At 54.3% G+C, this 15,598-nt stretch overlaps 1 long non-coding RNA gene across 1 annotated transcript; it reads left to right on the plus strand.

The window, feature by feature from the left end:
• The first annotated feature begins 1,319 nt into the window (after positions 1–1,319).
• Positions 1,320–9,277, plus strand: LOC135362939 (uncharacterized). Its single transcript, XR_010408414.1, has 3 exons — positions 1,320–3,615; positions 6,832–7,379; positions 8,877–9,277. It is a non-coding gene; the product is annotated as an uncharacterized LOC135362939 (long non-coding RNA).
• The last annotated feature ends 6,321 nt before the right edge of the window (positions 9,278–15,598 follow it).

The raw sequence follows: 15,598 nt of genomic DNA on the forward strand, positions 1-15,598 counted from the left end.
TCACACACATTTCTCCTCTGGATCTCATGACTCTCTTATTATGGGTAAATTAAGAATTATGTTCTATATTTTACAAATGAAAATGAGGCTTAGCTCAGAAGGACGCAGCTAAGAGAAGGCAGAACGAGGAGTCGCCCTCAGGCATCCCCTCTGGGGCAGCTTGACACAGAGGAAGGAGCGTGGACTGTGGGTTCGACAGGTGCGGGTTCGAATCCTGCCTCTGCCACTTCCCAGCTCCGTGCCCTGAGACACGTCACCCCATCTCTCTGAGCTTCTGTTTCCTCCTCTGGGATGATAGTCCTCGCTGACATTCGCCCAGTGACCTCAGCACCTCACACACATTCCCCCAAGGGATCCCCACAAAAGCACTGTGAGGCAGGCGCTTTTCTCATCAGCCCCGTGTTTCCGAAGAGGACTCGGAAGCACAGACAGGCTGGGTAACCTGCCCAGGGACACACAGCCACGAGGTGGAGGACCCAGGATTCTAAACCCCGAACAGCCTGGCCCCGCTGCATCGGAGTGCCCACCCCACAAACATCTGAGCATCTAAAGGAGTCATTTCTGGGACGTGGAGTTCCGAGTGGGTGACAGATAAACACGGTCCCTTCCTCGCCTATCTCGTTCTCCTTAACTCAAGGATTCCCAAAAGAGACTGCGAGGGAGGAGCGCTGAGGAAATTCTACTGCACAGCCTCGTGCTGTCCCTCGAGGGGCTCCAGGCTGTGGGAGCTCTAGAAGAATCCACAGGAGGCTGGGAGGAAGCCCTGGCTTGTCAGCTTCCCCAGGAAAACCTTCCCAGGGGGCCTGGCCCTGCGGCTGTAACCGGACTCCTGCTCTGGCCTCCTCTGCAGCTGGCCTGGGGGAGCCCGGCCGCGGGGAGGCCCGGCTTGGGGAGGCCCAGCCGCGGCCCCTGGAAGGGGTGGGCCGAGGGGTCAGGGGGGCAGTGAGAGGGGCGCGGCAGGGGTGCGGTGCGCTCCTCTGGGCCCGGCACCCCCCTGCACCCCCCTGCACCCCCCCGCGCCTGCGCAGCTGCCCGCGTCTGTCAGCCGCCCCGCGGGGCGCGGCCGGGGGCCCGCTGGCCTCTACATCTTCCTGACAGGCCCCTCTTCGGAGGCCAGGAAAAAACAACAGTCCCTCCCCTCACGGCAGCCCATTTGTTAGCTGAAGGCCGGGCACCAGCACCTTTAACCTCCTCAAAGTCAGCATTTCCCCCTCCAGGCCCCGCAGGCCCCCAGACAGAGATGGATGGAAGTGGCTATTTGTGGAAAAAAAGCCCTGAGGCTGCACGGCCAAGGGGAGCGGGGTTTTCAGGAAGGGAGGGAACCCCGCTTCTGGTTGTTGTTGGGGTGGCAGGAGGAGGAAGAGGAAAAGCGTGCGTCAGGAGGATGGTCGGCCGGGCCACACCTGAGCCACCCCAAGGAACTTTTGGAATTTCCCCCATTGTGTGCGACAAGCAGGCTTGTCCTTGGCGCCATGGACCTGCTTCCGGTGCGTGCTAGGCCACCCCACCCAGGTGTCCGAGGGGAGCCTGGGGCCTGGGGGCACGAGGAGGGGCCTGTGGTCTCAGGCAAGTCACATCCCTCTTGTGAGCCTCAGTTTCCTCACTGGCAAGAGGGAGAGGACAGTTCCAGCCTTGTGTGGCTGTTGTGGGGATAAATGAACGGATGCTGTGACCAGAGCTGGCTGACAGAAACGGTGGCGCACGTGAGGATCATTATGCCTTCTCTTTCCTTACTCTGCTGGAACACTGAGCAGGTCACGTCTCCTTGGAGGATGAAGACGGCCCAGCCTAGCCCCTCAATACCACCTTCTTCTTCTCCTCCTCCTTTTCCTCCTCCTCCTTCTTATTTTTAGATTTATTTTATTTATTTTGAGAGATAGAAAGAGAGCAGGGGGAGGGGCAGAGGAAGAGGGAGAAAAGTCCCCAAGCAGACTCCCCACTGAGCCTGGAGCCCAACGCAGGGCACCTGAGATCATGACCAGAGGCTCAACTGACTGGGCCACTCAGGCACCCCTCAATACCTTTTTCTATGGCAACACAACGGAGGGTCATGATCTTGGCCTTGGGAACCAGGAGAGTCTGGGTTCAAATCCCAGCTCAGCCGTAAATAAGCAGAATGGCTTTGAGCAACTCACTTTATCACTTGAGCCTCAGTCTCTTCATCTGTAAAGTGGGAATCAACTTTTCCTTCCTTCTCCGTTAAGTTGATGAGAGAAGTGTTTGAGGTGACCTAGGAAAGCTCTTGCCATTGTCTGGCTTACAGTTTTTAGTGGTAGTATCTGGATCATAATGATGTTGACAATGATGACCCTGTGGTTATTGTCTTAAAGACAACTCCAGAAGACCCTGGGAAATATTTGTACGCCACCCCAGGGGACAAGATGAAGCCATTAGCCTTCACTCACATAGTAGAACATGTATATTGGACAAGGCAGCTGTTCCTGAGCAAGACCTCGAGGGATGGGACAGGAGACAGACAAGTTCTGAATATGGCAGCAATCATTCTGAATAAGGATGTTTACTCCCAGGCCTGGGATTTATCTGGAATGTAGATGCCCTTTGCTTCTCAGAAGGCTTTTTTAAAAAGATTTTATTTATTTTATTTGAGAGAGAGTGCATGCGAGTGGGGTGGAAGAGCAGAGGGAGGGGAAGAGAGAGAATCTGAAGCAGACTCCCCGCTGAGCGCAGAGCCAACCCCGAGATCATGACCTGAGCTCAAGAGGCAGACGCTTAACCGACTGGGCCAGCCAGGCGCCCCGCTTCTCAGAAGGTTTGAGACAGCACGGTTACCACTGCCCTATGGGACCTTTGTGAGACTCGGATAATAGGATGGTCGGGAGAGAAGTGAATAAAGCACAGAGTACAGTTCTCACGACTGTCACAGATGCCCCCGTGAAGCCTGCCAGGTGGGACCAAGGCATCCCCCCCTGGGGAACCAACGATGGGGCCTTTCCCTACGTCCCCGATAACACTGAGTTTAATAGAGCCAGCTACTTCAGATGAGAGTTTTCTCTTGTGTGCATATCCTTTCAACCTGTGGTGCTGCCCGTCACTTGTCTGCTACCAGGAATGTGGGTGGAGGACTGGAAAACACAATAGTACCCACAGCGGCCTGTATCGGAGCCCTGGCTCTTGGTGACCTCAGTTTCCCCAACTGAAAAGTGGCAGCTCAGCGAATAGAGGATGTACAGGAGGACATTCAGGAGGTGCTCAGGAAACAGACCCCTTTCTGAAGGAGTCTGGGGGCCTGTTGACTTGTACAGGTGTAGGACGGGGCTCCCGGCAGGGAGTAGAGTCAGCTTTATCAGAATAACAGGAGGGGAAACGCACGGAGACTGAGGTGGCAGTCCAGCCAGGCATGGCCACTCCTCCAAGTCATCAGGGGCCCATGCGCCGTCACTCTTTCTGCCTCCTGCCCCCACTGGCCCCCTCATCCAGCTGGAGGTTCACGCTCAGCTGTCACGTTGGCATTTCAAGCGGCAGGAAGGAGGGAGGACCAACGAGAGTGCCTCGTCTCTCTGCCCCATTCAAGGGGGCTTTCTGGAAGTCCTGGTCAACAACTGCTCTTCAGCCCCATTGGCCAGCACCCGTCACTTGGCCACCTGTAGCCTCAAGGTAGGCTGGCCCCCCAACCCTGGCCTCTTCTTCCCCGGCAGAGCCCCTCCTTCCTCGGAGAAAGGAGCTAAGGTAGAGCAGCTAGAGAAAATACAGGGCGCCCAGTGGGTATATCCCATGCAACATTTGGGATACACTTAGGTTAAACATTGTTTATTGCTTACCTGAAATTCGAATTTAACTGGGCATCCTTCCCGCTCCCCCTCCCTGCCCCGCCCAAATCTGGCAACCCTCATCTAAGGTCAAACTCATCTTTGGGCTGGTGAGGGCTCTGGCCTTACCTTCAGAGCCAAGATACATGCACTTTAACCGAAGGCTCTGGAAGGAGCGTTACAGGGAGCCTGCCAGGGGGAGGGGCAGCGGGCCTTCAGGTAGGTCTGCCTTTGGCAGTGGCTATCTAGCTGTTGGAGGAGCCCAGGGTCCCCCAGGAAGGTTTCCCTTGGAGGAGTGAGACAAAGCAGCAGGGAGGAGGAAGGGCGTGCAGGTGGAGGGCGTGAGGACAAAGGTGAGTGCCCCTGAGCAGGAAGCGCTGAAAGAGAGAAGGAGGGCCGCCGTGGGGCTGGGCAGGGTGCCAGCCTGCGAGACTCCAGAGCCGCCCACTTCCCGGGGTGCACTTTTCCAGCCCTCGCTTGTGAGGCAGCGGTGCCATTATTGGGAGGGGGGAAGCAGCTAACCAGATAGGACAGCAAACTGGGGATTTATGTGGTGTGGGAACAGCTCGGGTTTCCCTCACTGTTTATCCAGCAGTATTTTTTAAAACAGAAATCAGCACGCGGGTAACCCCAGCTGTGAGTTGTTGGCTCTGGCTGTGAGGGCTGCGTGGGTGGGGGGGTCCCCTCCACAGTGCTCTGCTCTGCATGGGCCTGGAGGTTGCTGAAGGAATGTGCCTCTCCCCAGCCAGGGTCCAGGTGGGAAGGTGGCTCTGGCCAGGTCCCTGACGGCTCTCCGTTCCCTGGGATGAAGGCCGGCATCCCTGGGGCAGCTGAGACGGGTCAAGGGCCTTACGGATCACGTGGTCTAAGGGTCACGAACCCACGTGGGGCCAGGCAAGTAAACACAGGCTAGGGAAGCCAGCCAAGGGGGGAGGGAGAGGGGTGCAATGAGAGATGGAGGGGCCACCGCAGCTCACTGGCACTGCCAATTTTGCCCGGCAAGAACGTAGTCCTATTTTTGCCATTAAAAAAAAAAAGAGCCATGATTCTCGATTTTTACAGGTAATCTCTCAATTTTTAAATGTTGCTATTGACTTTCAAACCCTACTGGTCAATTAAGAAAGGCCTTTGGGCACGATTTAGCTCTCGAACTGCCAGGCTCTGGTCTTCTCAAAGTTGGCCTGCTCCCCATTTTACAGATGATAAAGCTGAGGTCCAGGGCTGAACCAGTTGCCGTTGGGAAAACTGTGGGTCCAGGAAACCTGTCCAGTGCTCTTTGCTGGCCGAGCCCGCAGTCTTCCCAAGCAGTTCTCAAGTGCTTCCTGAACACCCCTCATCTGTATAGACATGCCATTTACAAACACACCCATAACCTACTTGATTCTGGCAATGACGATGAGGGAGCAGGTCTGGCATTAATTCCATTTTTTACGGATGAGGAAACCGAGGCTAGAGAACCTAGGGGGCTGGCAGAGTCATCCTGTCAGGAAGGAACCAGAGTTTCCAATTCCAGATCTACAATTTTTCAGCCCCAAACCCTGTCATCCTTGGGGGATACGGCCTGAGCTGGATAATAAACTCCTCCTACAAGGAACAGAAAATGGATGGGGTACTTGGGTAAACGGAATATTCTTCGTAACTTGAAGTTAATTGAAAATCCATAGGTTATCAATTTTCCAAGCAAGAGAATAGAAGGTATTTCAAAGAGCAATTATACGAGGCATGGTTTAATCTTTCTTTGATGATTCTGACGGAATGTAATGCCTCAGGGCATCGTTATGAACACCAATAATTACTGTGTAGGGCTGGGAGACAAGCTCTCATCCACCCCCCCTGGCTGTTTGGGGCGGAGAGCACGGAGAGCACATGTCTGTTTTACGCGGCTGGCTCCGTCTTTGTTTGTTTCAGGGCAAGCGCCGAGTCCCAGCCCGGATCTTGCCAACCTTCCTCTTCTTCTCCTGTACAACGGGGCTAATGCTGACTTCCTCCTGTACTCACCGTACAAGCTTCTACCTAACAAAGGGGCTCTGATCTCTCGCAGCAGAGTGGGAAGGAGCTTCCCATCATAGTGTGTACTAGCTTTATTTTACTGTGGAGGAGGCTGAGGCCCAGAGAAGTGAGGGTCTTGTCCAAGGTCACTGCTAGAATGTCGGTTTTCGACTTCCTAGACTTTCCCGAATAGCACGCCGAGGCCGAAGAGACCTATGGGAACGGAAAGATTAACATGGTGACAGATGCAAACAGAGATGCCTGGGAGCTCTCTGGCCACAGAGAGGCGAAGGTCAGAGCGCCCCAGACCTCAGGAGAGGGGCTGCTCTAGTCCAGAGAGGAGGCGAACCCACCATGAGGTTTATGGTTTCATGAATGTCAGAGCATTTTAAAATGTGGTAATTTCGACTGTGCAGCCTCCCAGGGCCTCTCTTCTTTTAATTGAAGAAATAAACAATGCCCCCTAAGGCACACTCGGCCGCGGAGAAAGGCAGGTGCAATGTCGCCAAGGAGGGCAGCAGCCTGGCAGGACTCTAGTCACGGAGGAGGAAATAGAGAGCAAGCTGGCTTTGCCTGAGCCCCAGGACAGGCAGGTCACAAGGGGTACGCCACACACCTAAGCACGTGTACACACGCAAACACCTCCTGCCTGGGTCCTGAGAGTCCCTATATAGAGCCCAGATAATCGGGCCACATGTCACACAAAATCCGAATACAGAAAGGCTCAGGGCACCAGCGCCCGCATGTGTATCCGTGAGTCCAGGACAGATGCTCTGGGAGATGGTACTAAGTGTACTTGCTCACCCTGATGGCAGCGCCCCTGTCATCTGGGCAGAAAGACCCCTGCAGGGGCTGGGACACACACACACACACACACACACAGACGTGCATACACCGATGCACGTCCTCAGCCTTGGCTTAGTCTGAGTGCCCACATGAGGTTACGTTTTCCAGCAGCAACAGTATTTGTTCGCTTAACTCACATCACAGCTCCCACATTTGGTGCCCAGTCAATGTCCCACTTCTTGGACCTTTGAAGCTTCTCACACCCTGATCCAAGGGTCTTGCCTTACAGCCTCTGGAAGAGCCTTCACCTACGCTGCGAGGAAGAGGAAGAAAAACTGGTTCCAGGGTTTAAGGCTGAAACATTGTAGCGCTAGGAGCAAAACGATGAGCCCTGGGGCGCCACCTGGTGGGCTGAAGCAGAATGGCAGCACACTCTGCAATGGGCCCAGGCCTAAGCTTCTGCCTCTTCCAGAGCGTGAGGACCTGCTCCTGACCCTAGATGGTGCGGAAAGGACGGGGTGTCAAGCTTCTATGGCCCTTGTGGCCTCAGCTGCATGAAGACCTGGAGGGCGGGGAGAGAGTTACCTGCAGGTTCCCGAACCCCTCCCCTCCAACACAGCCTCAGACTTCTGTCTGCCCCCATTTCTCTTTTCTGGATTTTAAATGGAAGACATGTGAAAGTCCGTGGGCTGGACTGGCTGTCCTCACTACAGGCCTTTGATCTTCCCCTGCCAGTGAGACCCAGTGGCACAGCTGGAAGGCAGATGCTAGCAGAACCTGCCTTTGCCCTGTTCATGCCCATGCAGGCCCAGGAAATCACCTGCAACAGCACCTACGGTAAGCAGGCATCTCTAGTGTGGAAAAAGGAATTCCTGTCCCACTAAATTCAAGGACCAGGTTTGAGAATTAAACATGATGATGTATTTTTCTGTTTTAAAATGCTGCGATGTGACCAAAGGAGCTTGGGGGTAATCTCTGCTTTCTTAGGTAGACCATCAAAGGGTGGCCACATCTTCCCCCTGAATCTTGTGGTGTGACTCTTGGGCTGGAGGAAGTCTTCCCTGGGTACAGGGTTGGCTTGGCCAAGGAGCCCCTGATCCATGCGAACTGTTTGAGATTCTCTGACTCCTCCTTCCTTGGTTCCACAGCCCCTCACTGAGAGCCTTCCTCCCTGAAGGCAGGGGATGAATGAGCAGTCGTGTGGCCTGCATGGGGTGTGGGGTCAGGGCCCTCCTGGAGGGCTGTCGGGATGGGTGTAGCATGATCCGATCTCCATGTTGGAAAAATCTGGTAGAAACAAGAATGTTTCCATGCATCAGGGTGTAGAAGTTTCAGGGCTACTAAACTCAGAGTCTGAAAGGCTCCAGTGACTACTTTCCCTGGGCAGCGCTGGCCTCGGAAGGTCCAGGGAGGGTGGGGCTGGAGCAGGGCCAGGAAGGAGGGGTAGGACCCGGGAGGCCCAGAGGAGGGAGGAAAGTGTGTGAGCTCTAGGCGGTAGGGGTGTGTCAGGAGGGATGGGAAAGAACAAAGCAAGAATGCGCACGGGGCAGCCTAAAGTCAGGCAGTGCGGAACAGGAACAAAACCGGAAGGGAAGTTCAGGGTCCCTGAGAGCCAGAGTGCAGGATGGAGAATTTGGAGAAGGAGTCTGGAGGGCAATGGAAGGGGCTGAGGGGGTGGGGAGGGTGGGGGGTGAGTGTTTGCACCGGGCACTGGGCTGCCCCAGAGTGGGCTAGGGGAGGCAGGACCTGCAGGGGGCAGGGGAAGAGGAGCCTCGCAGGCGAGGAGGCCGTTGGGGAATCAGGGCGAGAAATGGCCTGAGGTGGGCTGCTGTAGGTGGGGAGAAGAAGGCAGCGGGGGACTCGAGGGGCTCAGAGGACTCAGAGGAAGCTTGGAGCTCTCTGTCTTTTCATGCTCCCCGGAGAAATGGCTATGGGTTCAACAGGTCTCTAGGATTTGGCACTGGAATGTCCCTGGGCTGGCAGCAAGCTCCTTAAATTACCGCCAGACCTGGATTCTCTAGGTCTCGGGGTTTCATATAAATTCAGGGTGGGGGGGCACCTGTGTTTGGACCAGAGCAGTCCGGCCTGCCCTGAACGGAGTCACTGAAGAGCACATCGAACTTGCAGAGCAATCAAATCCAGGCAGAAGGAGGGGCCGGAGGGCAGAGTCACACACACACACACACACACACACACACACACACACACACCCGGCGCCCAGCGTGAGATGAAAGACTCACAAAGGCGCAGCTCGCAGTCCTCTGGCCACTAACACGTTTTGCTTTTCTTTTTTCACTATCTCCCTCCCTCCTTCTTTCTTGACTTGGGAATCAGCAAAGCAAGTTCAAAGCCTGGCTTTGCCCATCACCGGCTGTGTGACCAGGGTCAGGCCCTGCGACGGCATGGAGCCTCCTGACTTCCCGAGCCCCACTGGCTGGGGCTGGAGGACATGCCGAAGCCCACCTCGCTGCAGAATCCAAGAGAGCTGTGACCACGCTCCAGAGCTCTTTAGCTCCTTGCTTAGAAACCTTTCCTCGGGGCGCCTGGGAGGCTCAGTCGGTTACGCGTCTGTCTTCGGCTCAGGTCATGATCCCGGGGTCCTGGGACTGAGCCTGGGATGGAGCCTGGGATGGAGCCCCTTGTCCGCTCCTTGCTCAGCGGGGAGCCTGTTTCTCCCTCTCCCTCTGCTGCTCCCCCTGCTTGTGCTCTCTCTGTCAAATAAATAAAATCTTAAAAACAACAACAACAAAGCTTTTCTCCTCTGATAGAGACCTTGTCCCTTGTGCTTCTGTGCTCTTATCTCAGAGGGGTCAGTGAAAGGTCAAGGTGAAAGGTTATAATAGCCATGCTGCTCCTGGTACCCTGGGGTGAGCCAGAGTCCCAGGCAGCTCCCGCGGGAGGCTCAGAGGCCCTTTTGGTCCCTCAGTTACTCCCCGCAGACTTCTAGAGGGTAGATGTGTCCCTTCCCTTGGGTTTTCTGAAATGGCAGAGGACACCCCTTCCTCTCCTCCACACATACCGCCTGCAGGGACTCAGGGATCTGGGGCGCCCTAACCCTGCGATTTCAGCAGACGCCCCGAGAAATCCTCAGCCTTTCCATCACCGACCAGAATGGGAGCCAAGCCCGCGGAAAGGCACCTCCCTGTTGCTGCGGCTGGCGTGATATGCCCAGGGGCTGCAGGCGGTGCTGTCCAGGGCACGTCCAGTTTCTGGATGCAAGAGAAACGCCCTGGCAGGGTTTGGCCCCCACCTGCCCACAGACTGGCTCCAGGGTGGCCTCCGAGAGAGGAGCCCCGGGTCCCAGGGGTCCCGGCTCCAGGCAAAGCCGCCTTCAGGGCGAGTGGGCCGACTCCGGGCCCCACGGCCGCCCATAGCCCCTGATCGCCCTCTGTCGGCCGAGCCTAGACCTGCAGCCCCGCCGGGCCTTCGTCTGTGGGCAAACCTGGCAGGAACCAGGGAGCAGCACCTACACCACGGGAGTGAGGACCCACCTGGACCATGGTCCCCTTTTAGCTGCATGACCTGGGGCAAGCTAATTGGCCTCTCAGAGTCCTACCTGTGAAGTGGGAATAATAGTTGCACCTTTTCAGGGTCAGCCTGCAGATTACGTAGAACATATGGAAAGCACCTAGCACACAGTAGGTGATTTTTAATGGCAGTTATTATGAATAATGTCCATCTCACGTGTTGGCTGTGAAAGAGATGAGGTCCCGGAAGGCTCCTTATAAGGGTCAAATAATAAGCAAATGTTGATGTGAGGCAGCTGGTGTGTTACTAATACTTCCTGAGGCGGTAGGCCTTCTGGGGGCGGTCAGGAGTCATCCTCTGTTTTATTATGGACACTGGTCTGTTCTTGTGTTCTTTCTTTTATTTGCTGCTTATTCTGGGGGTGGTGGGGATTGGGAGGGCATGACTCCAACCGGATAGGGTACAAATCTCACCTCCCAGGGACGGTTTGAAGACCAGCCCCCCACCCCGGCCCCACTCCCCAGCTTTTAGGGAAGGGCAGTTATCTGCTGCTAATGATTTGCATTTGGCTTTTAATGGGTCATCAAGATATACTGAGAAAGACACAGAAATGTGGCTGGCCAGGAGGGTGTGGGGTGGGACCTCAGGGGAGAATAAGGGGAAGATGAGTAAGCAAGGGGGTGCTGGAACTGGGGACAGATGAGGTGAGATGGTTCACAAGGCCTCTTCCTGAGTCAGGAAGGGCTGGTGAGTGGACAGTGAGAAGGACCAGTGAGGACCCTTGGCCAGAGTCATCACCAGCCAGTGGTCACGGCCCTGCCATTGGATTATTGTCCAGTCCATGCCCAGGATAGGAAGTTGGCTCTCTCTCCACCCATTACCTGGACCCTTAGAGCCCTAAAGCAAGCTGCAGGTGTGGAGAGGAGGCCCCACACCTGTGCTTGGGATGAGGGCTCCGGGGACCAGGGGGGAACCCTCTTACGGGTCTTCTGGAGGGTCTTCCTCAAGGGCTGAGCCCCCTGGGGAGGAAAGCTCATGCCTTCATTGGCAATGCTCCAAAAGCAGTCCCACCCCAGGGAAGGGCTAGAGGGTGATGGGGGGCAGCTGGGTGAGGCTGATAGCATGAGGAGGGAAGAGAGGGGAGAAGAGAGGAGGAGGGTGGAGGGAGAAGGAGGGAGGGTGTTTATGTTCATCCTCAGAGAGTGTGGGGAGAGGCCAGGCCTATCTGCTGCACCTCCACCATTCGCTAGCTCTGTTGGGGTGGGCAGATGGCCCGGGCTTGGGCCACACCAGAGCAGCCTTCCCGCCCCTTCTCTGTGTTCCTCGGAGAATTGGCCCAGAGAGACTTTCCTTCAGAGAAGAAAATGGCTGGCTGGTGGGGAAAGACACTGCAGAGGGAAGGGAGCACAAGTCTGCTGCCCTGAGTATTAATATGATTTAGGAGAGACACAGGTCACCATCTCATGACTGAAAGCCATCCTGAAATGAAGGTTTGCAGCTATTTCTAGGCAGAACTGTATGATGAGATAAAATAGCTCAACTCCTGACCATTAAGTCATGAAGGCCATGGCCATCGTAAATCTCGGTCTCTGCAGCCCTCTCTGTCCTGCCTGGAAGCACAGCCCAGCCAGTGTCCGCTGCTTTGGAGGGACCCTTATCCATCCCAGCAGTGCCTCTGCGGACCGGGCAGACTTCAGTGGCGAGGATTCTAAGGGCCCCTGAAAGCCATCCTGCATACTCACTATTCTTTCCTGGATGATCTAGAAGTCTTCCAGTTTTGTACCAGCTCAAATCCTTCACAACTCACATCAGACAAGCTGGCCCTGCCACTTACATGTCCCATCACTTTGGGTAAGTAAGCTTCCTGAATCTTAGTTTCTTCGTATTAGAGCATGAGCAACAATAGCTCCCGGACAAGGTTGTTTGTGAGGGTGGAATGAAATAATCATAGAGCGCATCTTGCTACAAAACATGCCTTGTGTCCTTTTCTTACAAAGCCTGGCTCAAGTTCTGTCCCCTTTTCCTGTGCGTCCTTCCCCTATTGTCTCCCTGGCCAAGTCCTACCCATCCGAAAGGGCCTCCTCCCTCGGGGGGAGGGAGTTTTCCTGACTCACCCAAATACCACTGAGCTCCTGCTTCTTTCCATGATGGCATTTAAGACCCTTTGGTATGGTGGCCTTAAGACTTAGAGGCAAGGTGACTCGGAAGAATGAAATGACTGGGTTTGCTTTGTGTTTGAGGAGCTGGGAAAGGGAGATGGAGTTAGAGAAGGTAGTGGTTAGGGGCCATTTCAGACTGAGAAATTTGGGATTAGGGGAAATGCGATTATTGGAGCTGGGGATATAGCTCCTCTTCCTGGCTAGCCGACGGAGGAAGCTCCTGCCTGACAGACACCTCTAGACGCTGGGTCTGCAATTTCATTGATGGCCACCAGGTGTCAGTGGTGTCCCCAAGGCAGCTGCCTTGAGAGAGGGAGCCCAGGAAACAAGAAATCATTGCTTTCGGGGGGAAAAAAATCAGTGCTGGTCCAATCCCATATTAATATGGTTAGACCTGCAGTTCTCGCTTCTACGCCCTGACATACCTGTGATGATATTCACTGGCACCCTGCTGGGAGTAATAATAGTCCTATCTCATGGGGTCGTTGGAGGATTAAATGACGTAATACAAGGTCAAATGCTGAATCAGTGCCCGGCACGTGGCGAAGGCTACCTGTGCATTCATTAGCTCTTACTGTTATTAGAAAAGGCCCCAAACTACCCACTTATTGTTCACTTGCAACAGATGCTAGGTTCAGGGGACTGTTCTTTTTAAGATCAGACAGAAAGAGATGGGTCGGAAGGAGCTAGTCAAAACAGACCTCTCATCTAAGCAAACAGGGCTGGTGCCATGGGTGGGGACCTAGGCGGGCATACAGGCCCCGCCTTAGAAGGGTCTCACACTTAGTTTAATGCTCTGCTGTTGCCATCTTGATATTCTTTTTTTTTTTTTTTTTTTAAGATTTATTTGAGAGAGAGACAGTGCGTGTGTGCAGGGGGGGGGGACTGGAAGGGGGAGAGGGGAAGGAGACTCCCCACTGAACTCAGAGCCCAACACAGGGCGGGGCTCCATCTCACTACCCCAAAATCATGACCTGAGCAAAAACCAAGAGTCTGTTGCTGAACCGACTGAGCCATACAGGCGCCCTTTGATATTCAATCATGAAGAAGGGACCCTGCACTTTCATTTTGGACTTGGACCCGCAAATAATGTAGCAGCTCCTGTAAGCAGATTCCTCTGGATGCTGGAGGTCCCTTGCCTTCCTCCTCCTCTGCTCATGCCAGTTCCCTTCTGTCATCACAGGCAGGCCCCCCACGTGGGGGATTTGCCCCAGCCTTTTCTCCCCCCACCAGCATTTTAATTAAAAAGTTCAAGCATATAGCAATGTTGAAAGAATTTTAGAGTCAACACCATACACCTGCCACCTACCGTGAACCTACCATGAACATTTCCTGTACTTGCTTCATTGCATATCTATGGTCAGGCTTTGGCCACCTTATCGACGCTCACTGCAGACTGTTCTCAGGTTCTGGACTCTCATCTCTTGCTGATAGCTCTCCAGCTTCCAGCCTTGCTGTCTGGCCCAGGAAAGACCTCCTGGGCTCCAGGGTCAGATGGTGGCCTGCAGGAAGGGGCGCTGTGGATGAGGAAGGAAGGCGGCTGGAGGTTCTGGAGAAACTGCTGGGGAAAGGCGGGGGCCAAAAGTCCACCAACCCTGTGGAATGGAAGTGCAGAACAGATTAAGATAGTTCTAGAATAACAAGGAAGATGTCATTCTGGAGTTTGTGGACTGAGATTCCTGCTTGTGACCATAGTTCCTGTTAGTTCCTTATGTAGTTTCTGATGCCTCACATGGGGTTCCAAGCATTTCTCACAAATGTGGTCTGCTGGGCAGATCCCCATAGCCCTGTGAGGGGGGCAAGGAAGAGATTCTTCTCCCCACTTTGCAGTGAGGGAAGCTGAACCTCAGAGTTTCCTTCAGTGACCTGCCCAAAGTCCCAGGGCTCAAAGAGACAGACCTAGGAACCCGTGTAGGTCCTTGGACCCCCAAAACCCGCCTCTCTTTTGATCCCATGGGGGCAGGGCAACAGTGTCACATTCCCCTGGGTAATTTGAGAAAAACCAAACCACACCAAACCAAAAAAAAAAAAAAAAAACACAACCCTTTCCTTTTAGGAAAAAAGAGGGTATCTGCCCTGTGATTTACCTCTGAGAGTGTGGTTGATCACATTTCAAAGGGTTAGAACTCATTTCTTTACTTTTCCAGCTTGGGCCCAGAGCTCAGAACCTTGGGCTTCTCCCTGCCCCTCCCACATCCCTGCCCCCTCCCAAGTGCCACAAGCAGGTGACACCTGTATTATTGCTAAGGGTTAAAAAGCCCCCGAATCAATAAAACCCATTAATGAGTGTTGGTACCTCGAAGGCTACAGATAAACCCCTTCTACTCAGTGAGTTCAATCCCATAAAACAGCTCTCCCCTTTCGATCCTGGCATTCATTTGATAGAAAATGTGGAGAAATTTTTAAAAGGTGACTTACTAATTGCCTGTAAAATAAAAGGCAGATGGAAGCTTTATTACAGTTGAAGGAAGTCGGGAATATTAAGGTAAAATGTCAAATAACAATTGATTTTCCTCAGACATAAAGGGGCGATTTATGGCTTCCTAGTTACTACAAATGAGAAATTATTTGAAGTTCTAAAAAGTATGAGAAGAAATAAAGATTAAATAGAAGATGAAATCATAGGGATTTCTCTGGGAGGTGACCTCAGTGCCTCCTGGGGGCTTGAACTCATGTGGCTGAGGGCCCAGGCTGCTGGGGCTTGGCGTGGCACCTTCAAGATTTAGAGGCGAGGTGTCTCTCAGGGGTGTTCGCTTTGTTGGAGGAATGAGGAAGGGGAGATGGGGTGGGAGATGGTGGCGGTTGGGGTGACTGCATTCAGGATGAGGGCGGATGGGATTATTGGAGCTGGAATAGAGCTCTGCCCCCCTAGCTAGCAGGTATTGGGCATCTGGGAGAGGAAAGGGCCAGCTGGCTTCCCTGGGACCATGGTGACCATCTTCCAGGCAGGTGGGGCCCAGCCTTGCTGATCCCTGGGCAGCAGGAATGGCCCGCCCCTCTCCATGAGGCTCAGCACTAGCCAAGGCTCTGCGGTGACTCCCTGGTCTGGACTAACCTGGTCTCCACACCAAGAGCCAAAGAGGACTCACTTCCTGGCTGTCAGACCCTGTGTGAAGGCTCATCTGAGCCCGGGGTCCCCCGGAAGCTGACCTGAGGCACGTATTTAAGGGCAAGCTGTTTATCTGAGAGGAGCTCACAGTAAACTCCAGTAGGAGGGCAGGAAGTGAGGTGGGGAATGGAAGGTGTCTTACAAAGGCCTGGTATTAGGCAAGTTGCCCCAGTGGGTGATGAGGTGGGGGTGCTCAGGGAGCCTGTGTGGGAGCCTCACACCCTGAAGGGTGGGGGAGCTGGGGTATTTATACACCAACTCCATTCTGCACTGGGTGAGCCTGCGGGGTGGGATGGGGGCCATCCATCCTTTGGCCCTTG

The sequence above is a fragment of the Mirounga angustirostris genome, unplaced genomic scaffold (genome assembly GCF_029215605.1).
Source record: "Mirounga angustirostris isolate CCGP_5_RB_7025 unplaced genomic scaffold, mMirAng1.0.hap1 SCAF_17, whole genome shotgun sequence".
NCBI lineage: Eukaryota > Metazoa > Chordata > Mammalia > Carnivora > Phocidae > Mirounga > Mirounga angustirostris.